Source organism: Leopardus geoffroyi, chromosome D1, assembly GCF_018350155.1.
Source record: "Leopardus geoffroyi isolate Oge1 chromosome D1, O.geoffroyi_Oge1_pat1.0, whole genome shotgun sequence".
NCBI lineage: Eukaryota > Metazoa > Chordata > Mammalia > Carnivora > Felidae > Leopardus > Leopardus geoffroyi.
This window is the reverse complement of record NC_059329.1, coordinates 60,944,985-60,951,774: the sequence shown is the minus strand read 5'-3', so window position 1 is coordinate 60,951,774 and position 6,790 is coordinate 60,944,985. Positions and strand designations below refer to the sequence as shown.

The 6,790-nt window shown below is 38.3% G+C and overlaps 1 pseudogene; it reads right to left on the bottom strand.

Moving 5' to 3' along the window:
• Window positions 1-873: 873 nt before the first annotated feature.
• Window positions 874-1,767, bottom strand: LOC123602446 (annotated as a pseudogene).
• Window positions 1,768-6,790: the final 5,023 nt, after the last annotated feature.

The following is a 6,790-nucleotide window of genomic DNA, read 5'->3' as shown; positions in this document are numbered from 1 at the left end:
AAAAACCTGGAATCAAGGAGGTCTTTATCATATGGCCCCGAAATCTCAATAAAGTGAATAAAAATGAAGTTATTTGTGTATATAAAATTTTAAATTCTATACATAAAAAGACAAATAGAAACTGGGATATATTTGCAGTATAAATGGCTCACTAGGTTCATTTATAATTAGTTCCCACAAATAAATTACAAAATTATGAACTCCCTAATAGGAAAATGACAAAAGAAATGATCAGAGAAGTCCAAAGTAAGCCATGCAAATGGCTACCACAAATTGTTGATGCTTTTTAACATGAAAATTAATTGCATGTACAAAAACCACAATATCAGAACTGTACTTAATTTTCCAGACAGATTAAAACTTTTTCTATCCTCTACTTAGAACTTAAAGAGAAGAACACAGAATGACAAGGAAACAAATCAACTCCTAAACTTAACAAGTGGCAAATCTATAAATTCAAGGGCTGATAAGCTTCCTAAATGGCATTGTATCTTTTTTTTTTTTTTTCCAACGTTTATTTATTTTTGGGACAGAGAGAGACAGAGCATGAATGGGGGAGGGGCAGAGAGAGAGGGAGACACAGAATCGGAAACAGGCTCCAGGCTCTGAGCCAACAGCCCAGAGCCCGACGCGGGGCTCGAACTCACGGACCGCGAGATCGTGACCTGGCTGAAGTCGGACGCCCAACCGACTGCGCCACCCAGGCGCCCCGGCATTGTATCTTTAAAAAAATAGAGGCTTTTAAGACTTAGTGGAATTCCACAGCCCTCTGTTCAGAGAAACGTCAGATCCCTACCATCTGCTCTGGGCAATCACCCACCTCAGAGTTTAACTTCCAAATCTATGTTTGGATAGAAGACAGAGAAAACCATATTAAATTTGCTTGGTCTTGATGCTATAGATGACAGGATTCATTAAAGGAGGGAAGAGGAAATAGAAATAGCTCATTATTACATGGACCACTGGTGGCACATTCTTCCCAAACCTGTGGATGAATGACGGACCAACCACAGTGACATAGAAGATGAGAACAGAGCCATTGTGGGAGATACAAGTATTGAGGGCCTTGGTTCTCTCTTAACCAGAGGCTATGCCCATGACAGTCTTAAGAATTAGGATATAGGAAAAAAGGGTGATCAGAGAATCTAGGAAGATTGTTAAAAGAACCAAATTTACAGAGTAAAGTCTATTGGAAGTTATGTCAGCACAGGCCAGTTTCATGACTTCTTGATGAAGACAGAAAGCATGGGAAAGAACATGAGAGTGGCAATATGGAAATGAGAAAAAGCTGCAGGATTACAGGGATGATGGATATGAAACCCCTCATAAAAGCTCCCATCCCTAAAGTTACAACACGAGTATTGGTGAGAATGGAAGTGTATTTCAAGGGATTGTGGGCGGCAATAAAATGGTCATAGGCCATGGCAAGTAAGATACCTGATTCCATGATGAAAAGGGAGTGAATGAAGTAGGCCTGCAGGAAGCAGGCTCTGTGGCTCATCTTCCAGTGATTCATCCACAAGACACCCATCACAGTTGGCATCGTGATCAATGTCACCATCAGATCTGTGCCTGCCAGCATGGCAAGGAAATAATACATGGGTTCATAGAGGCTGTGGTCATCCTTGATGAGGCAGAGGATGGTGTCATTGCCAAGAAGCACAGAGATGTAGACAGCAGAGAAGGGGATGGAGATCCAGTGATGAGCAGCTTCCAGACCTGGGGAGCCAGTCAGCAAAAGGGGCCAGCTCTAATATTGGGCCACATAGTATGTCCACAGATGGAGAGCAACTTTCTAGAAACCTTTAAATCAGGAACCTGGACATTTTAGTGGTATTTTATTACAGAAGCCTCAGTCACAATCTTCATACTTGGAGGTAATTAATTGGTGTGATAAATGTAACTCCACAGGTATTTTCCTTTTCCTCCACATGAATAGTGGAGGTTTGCAGGTTATAGTTAGATAAGGAATGTTAGTCTGTCTCTAATTAGAAAAAAAAATAGGTTTTAGTTAAAATTTTCTCAAATTAAAAGAAACATTTTCATTCATTTTTCTTACAATATCAGGTCCTACTATTGTGTGTATGCTCAATATTTTCCTTCAGTAACAGTGTATAACAACAACAAAAAGATAAGTAAGTACAAGTGGCCAAAAATCTTACTTAGTTGCTTTCTTGCTATGTTTGCTAAGTTTCTGGACACATTTAACTTTGATTTTGCATTTATCTTTCAAAGTCATGATAAATACATTTTTTTTTTCCAGAAAAGCTTGGCTTTGTTTGTTTTTGAAATTAAACGTTCACGCATTTCATTTACACACAGCCACCACCATCACTTCTGATTGCTTTCTTGCTTGAACAGATATCCCTTTTTGGAGGTTGACTACCAGAAGCTTGGTCCACAGACCAGCCACAACTAACAAGCACAGGGACTTGTTAGACATGTGGCCTTAGACTGACTGTACCTCCAACCCACTAAACCAAAATTTGCATTTGATCACCATCCCTAAGTGATTCAGGTGCACTGTAATATCTGAAAATCACTGCTCTCAACATTTCATATTTATTCCATCTTTGGAAACATGTGCTTTTGGATTCTTCTACCTGGCTGGTTTCTTTGTTCCTTCCAAATATCCTCATACATTTTTTTCATAGCTCCTTAATTCACTGGTTCTCTTGTTTTTCCAAAATATTTTGACATAATTGAATGTTCATATTCTTTCTCTATGTCTCCTCTTACCTCTTAGCTCCTGTTTCATTGACGCTTAATATCTGATGAGCTGTTGCTCATGGGACTGGTCACATTACAATGTTCCTACAGCCTAAAGGTGTCAGTCATTTCTACTACATCCACTTTCTTGGTGGACACAGCCCCAGATAAAGCACCTATTACATTTTATCCTGCAGTCTTCCTTTACCAAAAATTCAGAAGTGGAATACTTCCTCATAAAATGTCCTTAGTATCAGAAATAAATCAGAATCAGGACAATTCACAAAGAACATAACTCTTGCATAAAAAAATGCTCTGAAGTTACATTTGTGTGTGCATGGTACTCATTGAGATAGAAATCACCAACCCTAGGTGTTCCCTAAAATTAAAGCACATAAAGTCATACAGAGGTTTATATGACTATTATTGTACCAATGTTCTACTCCTGAAAGTTTGCTGAGGTTTAAAAACAGGGATGAGAAACCAATATATAAGAGGCAGAGAAAGGTAGTTGTGAGAGGTAGTAAATTAGAGATACCTGTTCTACAGGGGAAAAAAAAAACAACAAAAACAAAAACAAAAACCCATAAAGTCCTGAATTTATTTAAGGAAAGGAATTCAGAATGATTAAACTGTATTTCCAGACTGCAAGCTTCTCCTTGAAAATTAATTAGGTCTTCTCAAAGATGGATAATGAAATGTCCAAGACCAACAAGGACATAAGTTCTTACTATTTTTATGATCAGAAAAATGTTTGAGAAACAAGGAGACTGTATTTCTCTTAATAGCTAGGCTTGGGTCAGAAAAATAACAAGATATAGAGAAATCTGTGATAGCTCTAAGAACTTAAAAAGCAGGACATGTTCCTGAGCCTTTGGAATAAAGAGAAAATCTGCCCAGGATGAAAAGAGGACTCTGATACTTATCCAGGAGCAGGTTAGGGGGAGGGTTCTAGGAGCACAAGATATAGTCATCAAACTGAAGCCACTATAGACAGTTTCCTCAGGGCTGGCACCATACTGCATGCACCTTCCCAAGCCTACATTATGTAGCAAAATTTCCAAAATCATGGCTTGTCTGCATATGGGTTTATTTATTGACAAATGTTGAGAAAATTACATCAGATGCAGAAGAACTGGATAGAGATAGGAAAGCTATGGTCTTGAAATTGAGCAGCAGTTCCCAACTCAGAACATGTATTTTCTTTAGTGACTTCCTAAGGTTCTGGAGGACCTGTCTTATCAATATCTGATGAATTGTCACTCAAAGGGCACCATACATATGAAGGTATAGACAGCCAGTAGAAGCACCATTCCTTAGCATCATCTGGGACGAGTGGAAAGATGAGTATTTTGAATGTGCACAGAATTAGTAATCACACACCACATGATCATTGACTGTACCTATGTTGAATGCTGAGAAAATCATTATATAAGTGCAGTCTCTGTCCTGAAGAATCTAACAATACACACCAGCAGAGTGTATAACTGGACTTGATCTCTGTGTGGTGTTATGCAAAGTATTGCCAATTAATGTTTCAACAGGGTCCATAATGATGAAAAGATATAGATAATCTACCAACCTGATTTTCAGGTTATGATGTTTTTCTAGGTAAACAGGATTCCTAGACTTGTAACAACACACACACACACACACACACACACACACCCATAGAAACAGCCCAAAGTGCTCAGTCTGAGAGCATAACTTGATTCTAAGTGGATATAGGGGAGGGAAAGAAGCCCTTCATTATTTCCTTTTGACGTCCACATATCTTTCCTCTCCATTGTTTTCTCCTGCACCTGAGCCCTCTCTGCTTCTGGTCACGATCATGCGGTTCATGGGATTGAGCCCCACATGGGGCTCTGCACTTACAGTGCATCAGGTTCTAATCATGTAGGGTCTTACAAATCATGTAAGGAGTTGTGACTTCACCCTGAGAGCAATGAATGTGAAATAAAGGGGCAGGGGTCAAGATCAGATAATCTCTCTTGTAATTGTACTTTGGTTAAAGTATGAAGGACACATTGAAAAGGAGAAAGAGTGAGTGAGGAGAGTGTAGGATACAACTACAATAATCCAGGAGAGAAACAGTGTTGGTGTGGATGTGATGAGGTATTGTCAGTAGGGCTGCATAGAAGTGGAAGGGAGAAGGATTGTATGGCTTAGAAAGAGGAAAGGTTGGTGGGGTGCCAGGGTGGCTCAGTAGGGTAAGCGCCAGACTTTGGCTCAGGTCATGAACTCATGGTTTGTGAGTTTGAGTTCTGCATTGGGTTTTGTGCTAACAGCTCAAAGCCTGGAGCCTGCTTCAGATTCTGTCTCCCTCTCTCTCTGCCGCTCCCCTGCTCATACTCTGTCTCTCTCTCTCTCTCTCTCTCTCTCAAAAATAAATAAACATTAAAAGAATTTTTTTTAAAAGAAAGAGGAGAGGTTGGTGACTGAAGGCAGTAGATTAAGGAGAGAGAATTGTTAAAGATGGTATCTGCATTTCTGATTTTATCTTGGTGGAGATATTAAAATAGGGATCACAGAAGAGATCGACTTTATTTAGTAATCAACAGTTATTTGTTATTTGACTCTTTGGCACTAAGCACTGTTTTACATACTGGATTTGGAGAAAGAATGAAGAGAATCATTCAGTTGAGGGCTTTCTGTGTCTATAAGCAGTCAGGTAAAAATGTCTCCTAAGCAGTTATAATGTGCATCTTGAGTTTAAAAAACAAATATGAGAGTAGGAGGAGGGACCTTAGAATCATCAATAATCAGATCAGATTGGAAACTGTTTCAAGTTACTAGAAGTAGTGATTAAGAGCATGGGCCCTGAAGTATGAGCGTAGGTATGAGCCCAAAGCTACTTCTTACAAGTTCTGTGTCTTTAACACTGGAGCTTCCTCATCTGTAAAATGGGGATGGTGGACGTAGTTGAAACAGTTTTCGTGAATGTTAGTAAAGAATGATGGTCAAAACTGTGTAAGTTAACTTATATATATATTGGCACAAGTCCTGGAAAGTGTTCAGATCTACATAAGGGTTAATTCTGCTTTGTTTTGTTAAGTTTTCTCAGAAGAGTATAAAAGAATGAAATGTCTAGGATCAATTTAAAATAAATCCAAACAGGGACACCTATGTGGCTCAGTCAGTTAAGCTTCTGACTTTAGTTCAGGTCATGATCTCACAGTTCATGAGTTCAAGCCCCAAGTCAGACTCTGTGCTGACAGCTCACAGCCTGGAGCCTGCTTTGGATTCTGTGTTTCTCTCTCTGCCCCTCCCCTGCTCATGCTCTGTCTCTCTCTGTCTCTCAAAAATAGATAAACATTAAAAACATAGATTAATCAAATTAAATTAAATAAACCCAAGCAAAAAAAAAAAAAAAACAAACAAAGCATATAGGATAGTGATATAAGAGCCTCCAAAGAACTGAAAATAAAACCATCTAGGTTGTCAAGGCAAATGAAGACAAGAAGGAATCAGAAATAAAAGTGTCAGTGGACTGGATACCCTGTGTCGTCCCAGGAGAAAATGACATTGGGAGTGACCCAGGGAGAAGCTTGAAGGAGCATCATTTCCAAAAGCTATTTAAAACATATAATTATTATTCTTATTAGCTATGTATTTCATCATATGAAAGAATCATTATATATTTAATGATTTCCTACTCGCTGAATTGTTCTTCCTTCCTATTTGAGTGTTGACAGGTCAAAATTTTCAGATGTTTGGCTTTAGCAAACTAATGTAATTAATACTAACATAATTAATTATTGATACTAATACTAAGAGAATACTAATAAAATTAATAGGACATATGAGTGCCAATAGCCTGCATTTTGTTATCCTTAACTGACAGATAATGAGGCTCAGAGATTAAATGACTTAAGATCACGAAGGTTGTAAGTGAAGGAGGCAAGAGGAGAGGTGCTTTTTTCTTCAAAGACCACATTCTTTCTGCCATACTGTGCTTTTTTAATTTCAACAAATTTTCCATACTTCCTAAGAATAAACTGATGCAAATAAATAAACTTACTAAATTCAAAGGTATTACATGATTACAGTTTTAGCATTTTTAAATGTAATAGTGTGTTCC